The sequence below is a fragment of the Haliotis cracherodii genome, unplaced genomic scaffold (assembly GCF_022045235.1).
Source record: "Haliotis cracherodii isolate W230 unplaced genomic scaffold, xgHalCrac1.p SCAF_3, whole genome shotgun sequence".
Classification (NCBI taxonomy): Eukaryota; Metazoa; Mollusca; class Gastropoda; order Lepetellida; family Haliotidae; genus Haliotis; species Haliotis cracherodii.
The window spans coordinates 2045597-2063153 of NW_027266286.1; the positions used below are offsets into that span (position 1 = coordinate 2045597).

The window sequence follows — 17557 nt, forward strand, 5'->3', positions numbered from 1 at the left end:
GTAAGCTAGATATGGTACATGTTAAGTTAACTAGATATGGTACATGTTCAGTGAGCTAGATATGTTAAATGTCAAATAAGCTAGATATGGTACATGTACAGTAAGCTAGATATGGTACATGGTAAGTAAGCTAGATATGGTACATGTACAGTAAGCTAGATATGTCACATGTTAAGTAAACTAGATATGGTACATGTTAAGTAAGCTAGATATGTCACATTTTAAGTAAACTAGAAATGGTACATGTTCAGTAAGCTAGATATCGTACATGGTAAGGAAGCTAAATATGGTACATGTCAAGTAAGCTAGATATGGTACATGTTAAGTAAAGTAGATACGTTACATGTTCAGTTAGCTTGATATGGTACATGTTCAGTTAGCTTGATATGGTAAATGTCAAGTAAGCTAGATATGGTACATGTTCAGTTAGCTTGATATGGTAAATGTCAAGTAAGCTAGATATGGTACATGTTAAGAAAGCTAGACATGGTACATGTTAAGTAAACAAGATATGGTACTTGTTAAGTAAACTAGATATGGTTCATGTTCAGTTAGCTTGATATGGTACATGTTGAGTAAACTAGATATGGTACATGTTGAGTAAGCTAGATATGTCACATGTTCAGTAAGCTAGATATGTCACATGTTAAGTAAGCTAGATATGGTAACTGTTCAGTAAGCTAACTGTGGTACATGTTCAGTAAGCTAGATATGTCACATGTTCAGTAAGCTAGTTGTGGTACATGTTCAGTAAGCTAGATATGGTACATGTTCAGTAAGCTATATATGGTACATGTTAAGTAAGCTAGATATGTCACATGTTCAGTAAGCAAGATGTGGCACATGTTAAGGAAACTCGACATGATGTATGTAAGTATGATAGATGCGGTGTGTGTAAAGTCAGCTAGATTTTGGTGTATGTTTTGTGAACCATCAACAGTTCAATTCCTTGTGTTCCCCAATATTTTGTTATACACGATAACATCTTGCTGCAGATTAAGAAACAGTGTAGCTACATATAAGCGACAACATCCTTTCCATAGCTACAAGAAATCTCTGCTGAAAGCAGAGTTGATAGTACGACTGTGTCATGAGTACATGTACGTGTTTAGGAATCACTATCAAATAATAATGATACCCGGTGTTCGCGAAAAGGTGAGAGTACCGTGCCCTTCCGGTGGCATCCATCACAAACACATGGAAAGGCAAGTCACTTGTTTACCTGAAAAGCACGGAAACATTTGGTTTCTGCGTCAAATTTGAAAATGTCCTCCACATGTCCACCATCAAACTTTTAAAGTGTTACACGGGGCTTGAATGTTGTTACCTTGATCAAACAACTTCTGAGCAAGAGTCTTTGAATTCTTGGGAGAAAGAGCATGCTCGATTGCATCTCAAAGGTTGTGAAATGTACACACCAGCGGCTGGAGCTGCAGGAATATTGCTCGACATATAGTGAAAGTTGACCATTGGAGAGTTGAAGTCATACTCTTGTCATACGGTTTTGTAGAGAGAGTTCTGTCGCTCTAAATCTTTATACATATATCTCAAAACATTAACTCCAGAGAATAATCAATTTCGATCAGCTGCTGAAACAGATGCGGTGGCAGAGTAATGATGTGGGCTGTTGTCTACCAAAATGGTAGAATACACCTGGTGCAAGAGCAAGGCACTGTAACAGCCCAACACCATTGTGATAACTAATTACAGCCACACGGTGTTCCATTTGTGAAACATCGTAAAGCCATCCTTCAACACGTCAATGCTACGCCACATGCATCACATATATAACAACTGCATTCCTACGGAACCGCTACGTACAATGCCCTCCCATAGAGATCACCCTTAACCATGGACACTGCAACAGGTGCACATGCACTGAAGGCCGAACCTGTGATCAACACTCATGGGCATGCGATGCCAGACATTAGTGGTAGATACACGAGATGAAGAATACTCAGTTGTCATTTTCCGGGTATTTTCTTCACATTAGACACGTACCCATTGATGTCCTGTTTGCAGAATGTCGTCTCTTACAAAGAGACTGCAATAATTCTGGTTATGCGTTTCTTTTTGAAGGAGTATATTTAAGTCTGATTTGTGCAGATAATAATCATGCAAATAACACGGAAAAAATGTTTACATTCAAACCAAGGTCAGCTTTGGTTTAATTAAGTTTGTATTCATAGGATACTGATACAGTACGTTGACTTTCAGCTAATCAAATCAATTCACTCATATCATATTGAAGATTGTAACATAAAAGTAGGTATGTTCCCTGATCTGATTGGTTAAAAAGTGTTGTCGAATGAGCATAACATCGCTGAATTTTTGGGGTCTCATCACCGTGTATGTATACATTAATTAATGGAACTATTTTTGAAATCATCAACATGGAGGAACAGAGGGAAATTTACCCTGACTTCCACATCGGAGATTTCGATGAAATATTGAGTGAATGGGACGACGAGACATTTGAGATAATTCAAGAATTTGAAGGTAAATGAAATTTACCTTTTTCCATTAATTACAAAATAAGAATAATCATAATTAATGTAATTTTCTTGGGCTTGGCCAAAGGAAAAAACAAAACAAAATCAATTTCTAACATAGTAAAAACATTTATTGCAACTCTATAATAGTTATGACTTTCATACACCCACCTAATTTTGTTCTTATTATAACCCACAACAGCTGTTGAAGCTGAAAACCGTTCTGAGATGGCCCCTGAACTAGGAAATACAGCCAGCGTTTCCGTAGAGCCCAAAGTTCAAGCGTCCAGTGACCGCTTCGCGTCCCTTGATGAAAAAGCAGTACAGGACATCGTGGATGGGAACCTCTCCAAATCTACAGGCAGTTAAAATATTTCGACGTAAGCCATTGAATCATAAAAGAATACATAAACACATACCAAAATTTCCTACGCAGATTCGATGAACATCAGCGAGAGTTACCTCCCTTATACCATTGCCATGATAGCAATGTAAAGCGTGACCAATGTGTCATCGCAAAAATTGGCAATAATATAACGAGATTGACCAAAATCTTAACATAAATTAAATATTTCGTTTTGTAAGATTTGAGATATGTTATACTAAATGGATATACGGAAATTTCATTTAAACACGACACCGTAATAATAACGAATTACTCCCACTTACCGTCACATTTGTACCCTGAACAAGGCAATCTTTTCACTTCCAGAATGGCTTGGTTTCCGAGGTTTTGAACCCACGTTCGAAGAGCTTCCTGCTTTTCAACTGAATGAGAGACTGAGGTTCTTTTATGGCGAAGTCAGACATGCTGAGGGAGACCTTTACTCAAAATCGAGTTTTGTTGGGTTGCGTGCTGCCATACACAGGCATATCAGGGGACCGCCATTTGAGCGCAGCATAAACATTATCCAAGACCGGGAATTTCACACTGCAAACTGCCGTCACTTTGCTGTCAAACGCAGGTATCCGGCCACAAAACCGATGAATCGTTGAAGTCGTATTCCATTGACTCGAGCTCGGCTCAAAAACGACATACTTCGAACATTTTTCAGGGACAGCAGCAGCTCGCTAACGAACGTAATTTGGTACCTGTCCAAGATACAAATATCCTGCCACTGTCCACTGCTCCCGTGAATAATTTCCAGGTTAATTCTTCTGCTAATTCCCACGGTCTCTCTCACATATGTTATTCCACTGTAACAGTAAACAACTTTTTCCATCTCAGCTAAGCTGCATGTCTGAAATTTCGCACATTTTTGACGTCTCTTGTCACCACCTCAGTTTCAGGCGAGTTGACACTATCTTGTACAGGGGCCAAACAGTATGTACGTCTTTTGTAATTTTGATTATTTGTATTTCATAGATACGCATAACTACAAATTACAAGTAAGATGAGGAACTGTGATAAAGAATTGAATTTGTGATATTTCCTGTTGTTTGTTTATTTTCTGAGAAATGGGCTTGAACATGTGACCACCCCTTTCGTAAAATGGACCATCATTATTGGAGTACCTCGAAACCATTGATCGGTTTCGCGGCACCCCATATCATGCATCTTTTCGAAGGTGAGCACGAGGAGACGTATTACTAACGACAGTTTTGTTGTGTCATGCGCTCAGTAAATTAGTTCCTCCTAAATATCGATTTTAATTAACGTTCATGTTACAATGTCGATAAATATTTCGTTTTGTAAGATTTGCGTGATGTTATGCTGAATGGATGTACGGAAATTTTTCATTTGAACACTCCGCCTTACGGCGTCGTGTTCAAATGAAATTTCCGTACATCCATTCAGCATAACATCACGCAAATCTTACAAAACGAAATATTTATCTCCTATGTACATATACAATTAAATTAAATTAATGATATTAAATTAAACTTGATTCGTTCTGTAAAAGCGTTGCATTGTCGCATATATAATTACTGCTTATTAGGGAACAGTTTACATTTCCTCATCATGCTTCAGTTAAATATGATACTTTTTGCTTGTTTGTGTAGGGTTCCCATCTAGAACTATGTACTGTATCCAACTACACTGATTTTTAACAACATGCGTTTGTGAGTGAGTGAGTTGGGTTTAACGCCGCTTTTAACAATATTCCAGTTATATCACGGCGTGTCAGCTTAATGTGGGAGGAAAGCCCAAAGTGATGCAGGTTTACCACTTCGGTGAAACCTTCAAGCACGGGTATGGTGCTGACAAACCTTGAAACATAATTATGGCGAACCGGGATTCGAACCCACAATCATAGGTTTCTGGCGCGCACAAGGGATGCAACTCTGCACAGCAAATCGCGGCGCCTTAGACGACCGGGCCACCCGTGCCCCTCTATATCTTGTGTTTGTTTGTTTGGTTTGTTTGTTGTTTAACGCCGCACTCAGCAATATTCCAGCTATATGACGGCGGTCTGTAAGTAATTGAGTCTATTTCTCATAACATAATCATTACAATTTGCAAGCGTTTTATTATATGGTGCTTGTCTTCAATTTTAAATATTTTAGTCATTTGTCATTCTTGTAGATTGCTCTACGACTCATTTCTTTATACCGTACTATGGCAACAATATATATCCTGTGGGCCTCCACTGAAAGAAATACCTTTTCCTGTACTTCAATTGTCAGTGAGGTGAAATTTTGCTTGAGTTACATTCAAAATTATTGCACTTATATAGCGAGGTGCATCCATGTGTGTGTGTGTGTGTGTGTGTGTGTGTGTGTGTGTGTGTGGCCGCACAGGACCATATGCCTATAAACGATAATCAACAAACTCGCAAAAAAACATTTGGGGAGGCCTTATCTGCGGGTTTGTTTGTTATTATTATTAGTCACATGGTCCTGTGTGTGGCTGCGTGTACTAGCCCGGTCTAATGCCCGATTTAAGGTGCTAGCCCACTGAGAATTCATGCAGCAGTTTTGAGCAGTTCTTATCCGTGGCAGATTCTCATTGGAATCAGAGTATGGTGCTGAAGCTGTTAGAAATCTTTTTCTATGACAAAACGTCGGGGAACGTTTTTTTATAAGAAAAGTACCGATATGCAATCCCTGCACCGACGATGCTGTTCCAAAGATGAAATGATCAAAATAATCCCGAGATCACCACGTTGAGGGCCGTTGATCATCGAAGTCTACCGCTATATATACGAATCTATACGACGTTAGCGCTGTAGAAATTGCCAATTATTGATACGTATTATATGATAATCTGCCAAAGATCTGAGTAAGCGCCAATATCTGCACCATTTATGGAATCTGTCAGAGATCTGAGAATCCAGAGTCCTACCTACCTACCTACCTATATCCTGATGCAAAAAATCAATTTGCTATCATGTTTGCCGATGTTTCTGCAGTTGCCGATACTACATTAAAGTTACAAAAAAGATAGTGTTGTTTTTAAAGTTTGTGAATTAACTAGTATGAGAGTAAATGTGAAAAAGGTTATGGTCTTTCATAACAGCGGCCCACTGCGACACTGAGAATAGGTATCTGCATGGCCAGAAGCTTGAGGGGGTGTGATTTTATGGATATTTTGGTTTAGCTTTTACACCCAGACTAGTTTGGACTAAACCAGTCCCACATCGCATTGCAAGCAAATAAAGCCCTGCAAAATGCAGGTGTCAAAAGAGAGCAGGTTATATTAATTGTACTGATCTTTTCAAGAGTTTTGATGCAATGGTTACACCAATATCGTGCTGTTGGTCAGAAATCTGGGAAACAACATACTGTAAAACTGCTGAAAATGTTCAGACAAATGTGAAAATATTTTCTGAAAGTTAGTAAAACTACATGCATTAATATGGTACTGGACGAAAATGGTCAGCTTATGTCACAGGCAAGTTCAATGTTGGTGTAGATCAATCACTCTAGATAGAAATAGGCTACTTCACCAATGTTATTTATCTTTGCAGCAAAAGTGTTTCTCCATAGTCCTATTCTTTGTACTTGTGAACATCACCAGGCAGCTGATAGAGTTCCATTTGATTTTGGAAATCCACATCAAAATTGGTCCCATACAGAATAGTGCATTCTGAATTGTTTCCTAGTGGTCTGTTGAGAAATGATGTTTCTTTAGGTTGTGTGCATTATGAATAAGAGAGAAACTGCTAAATGGCTAAGGGTGGTAATTAGCTTTGGTATGTTACATGTATAAATAAGGGGCGTGGAAAGCAGCTCGTCCCTCTCGCTAGTCAGCACGGCAGTAACACAGAATATAAGTGTCAAGTTCTATTATGTCTCAAGACGATCCATCTACAGCGGGAAACCTTGACGCCATTTGGAAAAAATGGACACTAATCAAAGAGATATTGAGAGTGCTGTGAGGGGAAATAATTCTCACCGAAGAGAAGAATTTATTCAGCAAGCCAAAGGTTGGAAAAAGTTTAAGACTGAAACAGAATATTATTGGTCAAGGGAAGGAAATCGAATTCAATTTAATGTTAATTGGGAAGTTTTAGAAGATTTTCTTAATACCAGACAAACCATTCAGAATGGTAATTATGATGATATGTCAAGGTGTGTGGGAGAAGCTATCGGGAAAATAAAGAAATGAAATAAGCTGATAAATTGCAGATTCGTCGGAAGGCGGTTGGGAGACCGTTAAACATTATGTTTCAAATGATTCAGATTCGGATGATGACAAGAAAATTGTGAAAGCGGAATAAAAGTCTGTCAAAAAACTAACATTGAAACAAAATCGCAAGAACCCTTATGGATCTCGTGCTTCTCACAGGTCGATCTCAGCGCCGCACGTACAGTATGCTCTACCTGCTACTACTCCTGTGCATAGCGTTCCTTTCATGCAGCCCTTTCGGGTCAAAGGTTTCACAACAAGGAGCGTGCCATTTTTGCGGCGAGTTCACGCACTACATCCGGGAATGTACCTACCCTACCGTGAAGATCCTGGGTAGAATTGGTCTTCAGCAAACCATGCTTGCCGTAAAAGGCGACTATGGTTATCGTAAGAGTCGACTAACGGGATCGGGGGCTCGCTGACTTGGTTGATGCAGGTAATCGATCCCAATCGCGTGGTTCGATGCTCATGATATCAATCACTGGATCGTCTTGTCTAGATTCGATTATTTACAGACCGCCGTCATATAGCTGGAATATTGCTGATTGCGGCGTAAAATAACAGCCAACCAAACAACCAACCAACCTACCGTATAGGAAGTATAACCAGGGCTACGACGGGTGTCAACGCCACAGCATCCAGTGCCTCTTAGGCAGGATACAGACTTGTCAGTTAAGTGTAGTTCGGAAAACAATATGCCCGATGATTATGATATTGCCCTTACTAATGATTATTATGAATATGAACAGGGATTAGCAGAAATCATAGTGAAGGGTCGGTTAAAGTCTTGCATTCAATTCTGGTACAATATTGGTGCGTCTCAATACATAATTGATATTACAGACAATGGATATAAAATTCCTTTTATTTCCAGGCCTCCAAAGATGGAGTTACGAAATAACAGGTCGGCGTTGAGACATGCAGAGTTTGTTTACCAAGCTATTTTAGAATTGCATAAGAAACAATTAATTATTGAATGTGAGTCTCCACCGTACATCGTTAACCCTCTTTCGGTGTGTATACAGTCGTCGGGGAAATAGCGTTTCATTTTAGACCTGTCCAGCGTTAACAATTACGTTAGCAAAAAGTCAATCACAAATGAAGATTGGAAAACTGCTCTTGAATATATTAATGTCAACAATTGGTTGATAAAATTTGATATGCATTCAGCATATCATCATATAGACATGTTTGAAGGCCATACTGAATTCCTAGGTTTTTCATGGAAAAATGCTTCGGGTGTTATGCAATATGTCTTACCTTAACTTCCGCACTTATGTGTTTTCTAATGTTACACCCTAGTTAGTCAAGAAATGCCGTTCTGAAGGGAAGAAAGTGGTCACCTTTTTAGATGACGGTCTTTTATCAGCTCAATCGGTACTTATTACACGTTCGTCAGGCGAGGCTATAAAAGAAGACTTGATCAAGTCTGGATTTGTACCCAAATTCGAAAAATCACTATGTTCACATTCGCAGTCTATTGAGTGGCTAGGTCTTCACACAGATACAAACACTCTGTGTTTATCTGTTCCTCAGAGAAAGTTAGACAAGGCGATTGAAACGATTACATTTATTTTAGTGAATAGGCGCTCTTATCAACCAGTGCGACGTGTTGCTGCGATTATCGGACAAATCATAGCAATGAAACTAGTTATGGGAAATGTTGTACAATTAATGACTAAGTTTCTCAGTATTGATAGCTTCATCGTGGAAAAGCAACGTTAAATTGTCGTTACAGAGCATTGAACAGTTACAGTATTGGAAAGAAAACATTGCTCGTTTGTCGAGAACAGCACTGATCAAGAGTTCAGTTGTGAGTCGAGTTGTGTACGTTGACGACAGTGATGCCGGATATGGAGGGTATTGTGTTGAAATGGATGCTGCTTATTCCCATGGTCAGTGGTCAGAAGAGGAGGCTAAAATAGTTCTACATGGAGCGAACTCAAGGCCGTTTTTTTGTTCTGCAAAGTTGTATTTCACAACAGAGACATCGTAGAATATTGTGGTGTACAGACAATCCAAATGTGGTTACCATAGTGGTAGTATGAAACCGCAATTACAAAGAATAGTTATGGACCTTTTTAAGTTGTTTTCAAGTCAAAATGTTAATCTGAATATGCAGTGGATCCCACGTTCAGAGAATGAGACCGAAGATATGTTGAGTAAAATTGTTGACTACAATGATTGGTCCACTTCGAATCACATATTTAAGCATATAGATGCAAGATGGGGTCCTCGCGATGTTGATTTGCATCTTGGTACAATGCTAATTTGCCATGTTTTAATTCCAGGTATTATAACCCGTGATGTGCGGCTGTGGATTGTTTCACAGTCAGCTGGAAGGGTGTGGTTGGTTGATTGGTTGGTTTGTTGTTTAACGCCGCACTCAGCAATATTCCGGATTGTTTGGACAACAAGATTTGCTGTTGATATGCTAGCTCTGCATGTTGATTTCAGCATATGTTGAATGTGCATTTTCTGTTTACAGATGTGATAAGTTGCGCTTACGGAGAGGAGTTAAAGGCGTTACCTCCTGGTGTGAGGGGGTTGGCAGCGGGTTTGCCTGATCTGCTGACGAATTGTAGAGCGGATACCACTGCTAGGAAATACAAATATGGCCTTGATGCGTGGGAACGGTGGGCTCATTCTTGTTTAATGGCTACGAGGTCACCGATTTCACCTTTACACTGCGCATTATAGTTGCTGTCTGTTGTTCAGCAGAGTGAATCGTTTGCTCCTGTGCTAACTGCGTTTTATAGTATTCGCCATGCTCATTTGATAGTAGGATTGCAAAGCCCGACTGAGAATGGTTTAGTCAAAAATGTTTTAGAAGCGGCAAAAAGAAGACTGGCCAAATGTGTTAATTAAAAAGGAGCCGATTACCGTAAAATTATTAGAGAAATTAGCTGATGTAACTTTGTAATTCAAGGATTATGTGTATGTGCCTTGTAGCATATTCAGGATTCCTGAGATCAGAAGAGCTATTACACTTTAGACGATCTTACATTGTCTTTAGTGAGAGTCATATAATGTTATTTATTGAACAATCAAAAACGGACATATACAGAGACGGTCCATGGATTGTCAATGGTAGGACAAATCCAAAATTATGTCCAGTTACAAGTTTGGAAAAATACTTTACTTTATCCGAAATATTGACTCATTCTGATGAATATATTTTTAGAAGCATTACTAAGACGAAGAATGGTTATAAGCTTAGGAAATGTGACTCCCCTTTGTCTTACACTCGCCTGAGAGAATTGTTTATAGACGCTTTTACGCCATTTGTGTGCAACATCAAGTTATAGGCTTCATAGCTGGCGTAGCGGTGGGGCGTCAGCAGCGGCAAACAAAGGCGTACCAGATCGAATATTTAAAAGACACGGACGCTGGAGAAGTGAAAATGCCAAGGCCGGTTACATAAAAGATCATCTTCAGAGACGACTGTCTGTTTCCCTGTCTCTAGGGCTTTAGACTTTCTTTGAGTCTCTGCCCGTGTCGACACTGCGACCGGGACATTGTAACGATTGGTGTTATGTTGTATGTATGTATGTCTGGGTATGTAGCATTGCATAGTATGGATGGTTTTGTTTTGTTTGTTTGTTTGTTGTTTAACGCCGCACTCAGCAATAGCAAAGCTATATGACGGCGGTCTGTAAATAATCGAGTCTGGACCAGACAATCCAGTGATTGACATCATGAGCATCGATCCACGCAATTGGGATCGATGACCTGCATCAACCAAGTCAGCGAGCCTGACCACCCGATCCCGTTAGTCGCCTTTTTACCACAAGCATAGTCGCCTTTTACGGCAAGCATGGGTTGCTGAAGACCATTCTATCCCGGACCTTCACGGGTATGGAGGGAAGTAATGATGTTTCTCTCGGTTGAGTGCATTATGAATAAGAGAAATTGCTTTCTCCTTAGCGGTATGCAATGGCTGTGGGAGGTAATTAGCTTGGGTATGTTACGGGTATAAATATGAGGCGTGGAAAGCAGCTCGTCTCTCTCGCTGAGTGAGTGAGTTAAAATCTTAAGTCACGTCGTCAACATTTTTAGCCATATCGTGACTATCAGGGGTTAAATATAATAAATACTATTAAACTAATATAACAAACCAGCCAACGAAGGACAGTAAAATAACTAGATTTATCACAGCAAAAGATATAAAACTAGTATGGAATCATACAAAAAGGATAGGACTCTATTTTAACCCGTGAAAATCCGGGGTAGCATGGGTCTTCAGCAACCCATTCTTGCCGTAAGAGGCGGCTAACGGGATCGGGTGGTCAGACTGGCTGACTTGGTTGATGCATGTCATCCTATCCAAAATCCATGGATCGATGCTCATGATATCAATCGCTGGTTTGTATAGTCGAGACTCGATTATTTACAGGCCGCTGGAATATAGCTGAGTGCGGCATAAAACAACAAACAAACAATAAATAAATATGGTATAAGTGTAAGGTAATAATTCTATTCATTAAACATGCTCAAATCTCCATTATGGTATTAAATTGAGTATACATGAAATGAGAAAGATGGAAATTGGTTGCTATCAAATATCTTTAAGTCAACTGGTTAAGAATAAATAACAATATTGCCTTCATAATTTACAATAGGCCACCTTGTGAAAGAAACACCGTTTGAAAGACATCACCAGGCAGCTAATAGAGTCCAATTTGATTTTGTGTCAAGGAAGAGACAATAACAGGATACAACTAGTAACCTACAATCTAGGATTTTATTTGTTCTTTTTATTTATTATTCATTATTATAGATGTTCCTTTACTTCAAGTACAAACTGAAATTTATATAAATTGGTTTCACATGTGTTTCTGTATTTTGTAATAGCATATTTTCCTTCTTGCATAGGTTGTTTTCAACTGTAGAATACAGAGATGCTGGTAGTATATCAGCTGTACAGCGAGTATACCAAAGATCACACGTTAGCAACTAACAGCAAGAGGTTGTATGCAAGATGGTTGGTTTGGTTGTTATTAAGATCGTCGCTCTCCAGTGATGGAGGTGGGAATATAGGGGGATTTTCCCAATGACGTCATTACTTTACAGGGGAATCCCTTCACTCTGTCAGCAGACGACGCCAGTGGTATTATTATCACCCGATCATGGATTCGAGTCAGTCATCGACAGTAAAACGCCCAAGGAGTAAAAGCTGGGGTCAACTGCAGTATTTGGGTACCCACTTCGGGTGTTTCCGTAAGGAAACCGCTGCCATCGGCAGCTTTGCTTATACATAAGCGCGCACGAAAATCCGTTAGGAGGCATTTTTGAGCAAAAAGGACCCTAAAAGACCCCCTAAGAGGTCCGAGAGTTTTCGATAGAAAGTAAACCCGTATTCTCGAGGTGTCGACTTCGTGTTCTTTGTGGGCGGGACATAAATGACGTAAGACGTCACGTAACTGATCATGTGACTTTCCTTATATGGACTCGTAACTTCGAACGCCACTACGCTCGTAGTACTTTGCACGGCTGGTATATATTTTGTCACTTTGCTCAATTACTTTTCAAGAATATCTGACAGTAGGATTGTGTATGATGATTTGTATTAATTGTGCAGGGCTAAGGAGAGACTTTTGGACCGGTTAGGGGATGTAGGCGTGATAGGACAGTTTGGAGGGCCTTGCTGTAAGTGAGAATGGTGTGATAAGCAGGAGGAGTAACAGCAGTAGGAGTGAGGGATGTGTGTGGCGGTGTAGTAACAAGAGGTGTCATCATAAGATTTCAGTGAAGCTTTCTTCTGGTTTTATAATTCTAATTTGTCCATTCCTGACATTTTGAAAATTACCTTTTATTGGGTTTACAGGTCTGGAGAAGATTTTGTTAAAGTTCAGTTGAAACTTGGTTCTGATCACACTTCGGTCGATAGGTAGAACTTTTGCAGGCCCGTTTTGTTTGGAAATGTTGGTAGGATGAGGCTATTGAGGGACCTGGGGTAGAAGTAGAAATTGAGGAATAAAAATTTGGGAAAAGAAAGTATCACAGGGGGAGGAGAGTTGATGGTGTTTGGTGGGATTGAAAAAAGTTCTAGCAAGATTTTCATCACTGCTGTTGAGAAACGGAATTGCGAAACATTGATCCCAATTATTAATAGATGGATTAAAAAGGGATCAATAATACATTCGGACTGTTGCAAGGCTTATGACTGCTTAGAATCTTTGGAGGGGATGTAGTACATACATAAAAAACTTAACCACAGTGTAGAATTTGTAAATTCAGAAACAGGGGCATGTACAAATAAAATAAAATCAACTTGGAGAGCGGTGAAGGCATCTTTGCCAAGGTATGGCACGAATAAAGGACTGTATGATAGTTATTTGGTTGAGTACATTATCAGAAAAAAATATTTAAGTTCCTTTTATTCAGTTTCTTAAGTTCATCAGCCGTGTCTACCGTCCAGTGCGTGCACCTGATTGTGATAAAGAAAATGAAATGGATGGATCGACGGATCTTTTCCATCAATCTGGTGAATCCGAATTCAACGCTTTATCGGATCTGTTTGATTAAGTGAGTAAGGAAACATTCTATGAATATTCATATGCATTCATGAAAGAACTTACGCAATGCGATTTATTTGAGCAAATCCAACAATATTTCAGCTATATGACGGCGGTCTCAATAATCGAGTCAATCTAGTGATTGACATCATGAGCATCGATCCGCGCAACTAGGATCATTGGCATGCATCAACCCAGTCAGCGAGATATAGTAAAGGTAATTGTGTCATGTATGATAAAAGATGAAATATATACTTAAATTGATTTTGACATTTGATTAATCGTTCCATTAGTAACCATAAGATTGGTAGATTTTGCCTTTTTATCATGAAGAGAAATTAGTAAATTGGAAGCATATGTATCTTATTACTTACAGACACTACACCAGCAACTCCAGTGACCCCAGAGATCCGCCAAGCCCTGCCAAGATTTGCCATGTGATGGGGCTTTTGTACCACATACATACATGTACTCAGAGAGTGTGAAGTCAGCAGATGATGTTTCTCAAGGTTATTACAACATACAGACTGGAAATACTGCACAATAAATTTCATATAAATGTTAAGGGTTCTGGGTGGGGAGAGATTTGCAACTGTGATAGTTTATTGCGGGTATACCTCCAACAAGATACCATTAAATCATGTATATAATATCACAGGTCTTAAAATATAGTTCATGGATTTTAATTGTATGCCAGACACTCCAATCTCTGTATGTGTTTGTGTATCATATATGGAGAAAGAGGTGTTAATTTAATAATAATTAAATTTTTGCTGTGTTCATTGAAATTCCTGCATTCTGATTAGCTGAATTGGTCACGTGTTATTGCATTCATTTCCCAATGAATGTAAAAAAATAAGCCACGCCTACCGAAGCGGACTACTTTTATCATTACGGAATGTTGGGGAATCGCAGCGTACAGTGGAGGGAATTCCCTTTCTGCGCACCTGTATCTTCTTGAAGTTATCAGGCCTAGTAACATTTTAGTGTTATTTTAGGGTATCAAACAAATCAACAACAAAACACAAATCACATGATTCAAAGTTAATAAATAAAGAGTTTACAGGTATGTATATCTTGTCTTGTTTCCGTAGTTACCGTATTTATCACGCGCAGTCCAGAAACAATCGTCTGCGTCGTCTTGAGTACAAAGCAACAATATGGCCGACTTGAACTACGGAAATTTTTATGTAGGAGATTCAAAGAGTGTATTTGGGTATCAATCTGGAGACAATGCTATATTTGGTCCCGGATTCGATGACTTAGATTTTCTGGATGATTTTAATCTGGAAGAAATAGAAAATTTGATTGAGATTACGGCTTCAACTACTCCCAAAACTGCAACTCAAGATATGGAAATGGCTTTACAAGACGACAAAGGTCTAATGCTAGCACCGTCAAGATTCAAGAAATTATCAGATCAAGACTTGCTACAACTTGACGAAAGCAGGCAATCCACGTCAACAAAGAGAAATACAAAATGGGGTGTAAAAATGTTTCAAGGTAAGTCCTATGTTACCCAAATAAACGAAATAAATATAACCTCATGGTGATATTGCCTACAATCTATATAAAAAAAAACGGGAGCCATATTTCGTTGTCTAGAAATGCACGTCCCCCCTCATGATATGTGATAGGAGTTTTTCTTTTGTGATCATATACCTGTATCTCGGCCAAATCAACATTGAAATCAAGTTGGGAACTAAGACGAGTTCTATGGATGAACAACTTCTTTATTACAATTGGTGCAACGTTTCGGTGTAGATCCTAACACCTTTATCGCAGGTGTTAGAATCTACACCGAAACGTCGCACCAATTGTAAAAAAGAAGTTGTTCATCCATAGAACTCGTCTTACTTCATCACACCAACTTCTAAATGCCACTCCAAGAAGTTGGGAACTGTTATATCTTTTTAAGATTGGGAGACCGAAACTGGTGGGGCAACTGTAGACCTTTCATCGATAAGCCCCAAAGATCTCGATGGTAAACTACGTAAATTCTACGCCGAGACCCAGCCTAAACATCAAGATTAGAGGGCCAACAAGATGCAGCAGGCCCAGGCTGCAGAATATCATAAAAACACCATGAAAAATGTTCGGTCTGCCTTAAAAAGACACTTGAATGACATTGGGATGGATATTGATATTGTTCGTGATAAACAATTCAAATCGGCAAATGACATGCTCGATGCAGAGTTGAAATACAATGTGCAACGTGCTATATATCACGCGTAACACAGCACAAAGATATTATTGACACTGGTGACCTTATGAACATTAGTACTTATCTCCATTCTGCGTTCAATCCTGTCATCCTCCGGTACCGAGTATGGTACAGCTTAGCCATCCATTTCGTCAGTCGTGGTCTTGAGTTTCAGCAGCAGCTTACTCCCACATCCTTTCATTTTGACAGAGATGATCACAATGTTCAGTATGTAACACTGTCGCATGAAACAAAACAAAATTATCCAAGGTGGTCTGTGTAGCGATGAAGCGGCGTGCGACAAGCGGATGTATGCTACAAGTGATGACAAATGTCCCGTCAATTCACTTCGCCAACTCCTTGAAAAAAGTGACCCAAGTGCACAATCACTTTTTTGTACACAACCGGGTGGTCAGGCTCGCTGACTTGGTTGATACATCGAGGGTAATGATGTAAATCCAGTCTGGTCCAGACTCGATTATTTACAGACCGCCGTCATATATATAGCTGGAATATTGCAAAGTGCGGCGTTAACAACAAACCAACCAACCAAGTTAGCGAGTCTGACCACCCGATCCCATTTGTCGTCTCTAACGACAAGCATAGTCGCCTTTTACTGCAAGCATGGGTTGCTGAAGACCTATTCTACCCCGGATCTTCTCAAGTAACCCTGATATTTGTTTTGATAAAGTTTGTATACAGATGGATGAGACCTAAGCGTTGCTGTGAGACTTGTGTTATTTAAAATAAAACTTTCTTTCAGACAAGGATACCATTGTTAACCTTGAGAGACAGAAACGGAAGGTCCTAAAGGAGCTTCTTGAGATTGGAAAAAAGAGACTCCACTTTGAAGAACAGAAACTGGCCTAAATCATTCCAATGGAAGCTGGCCACTCTGGCCAACTGAATGTGTCCCCCAATTATTCAGTTCATTTACTTCACGATAAATTTTCCCAAAATATAAAAATTTAGACTGTAAATTTATCTTCTGTTGTCCTTTATCATCGGTTACAAAAGTCGTTTATCTTAATCATACAATCATTCAGAGAAACAGTTATTGACGACAGCTTGTAGAACTTTGAGGCCGTCATTGAGAGGTCCCTGGCAGGATATCCCACCTTCTTGGGTCAGGTCTTGTGTAGAAGGAGCTGGCAATCTGAGGCTGTATATGACGGCGGTCTGGAGCTGGCAATCTGAGGCTGTATATAACGGCGGTCTGTAAATAATCAAACAGACAATCCAGTGATTAATATCATGAGCATCGATGACATGCATCAACCCAATCCCGTTAGTCACCTTTTACGACAGGCATGGGTTTCTGAAGACCTATTCTACCCCCGATCTTCACGGGTAGATGGCATGTTTGGGGTGCACGGCAGGCAGCCACCTGATTTATGTAGGCACCGATTAATGTATATAAACACAAAAATTAATCTTGGTCCAGAAAACAGATAGACTTATCACATGTGTAAAACTCGAAATATTAAAAAAGACCATATCTCCGATTTACTATAAAGTATTAGTATTATCTTAAAGTATCACAGCGACTTTCGGGTGTACAAGATACCCAAGGATTTTGCCAGAAGAGAAATAAATACAAAATTCAAAACAAACGTTGATTGGTATAATTACTGTCGGGAGATATGTGTGTGCGTGGCAGACGAGGACAGTGAAGTGATCGGTGGAGAAGGGAAAATTGTAGAGATAGACAAAAGCAAATTTGCGAAAAGTTTGAAGAGATTTTAGTCCATGAGCCAGACCCCTGATTTTT

General features: G+C 39.4%; 1 pseudogene; it reads left to right on the plus strand.

The window, feature by feature from the left end:
* Window positions 1-2393: 2393 nt before the first annotated feature.
* LOC139474124 (uncharacterized) lies at window positions 2394-16656 on the plus strand (annotated as a pseudogene).
* Window positions 16657-17557: the final 901 nt, after the last annotated feature.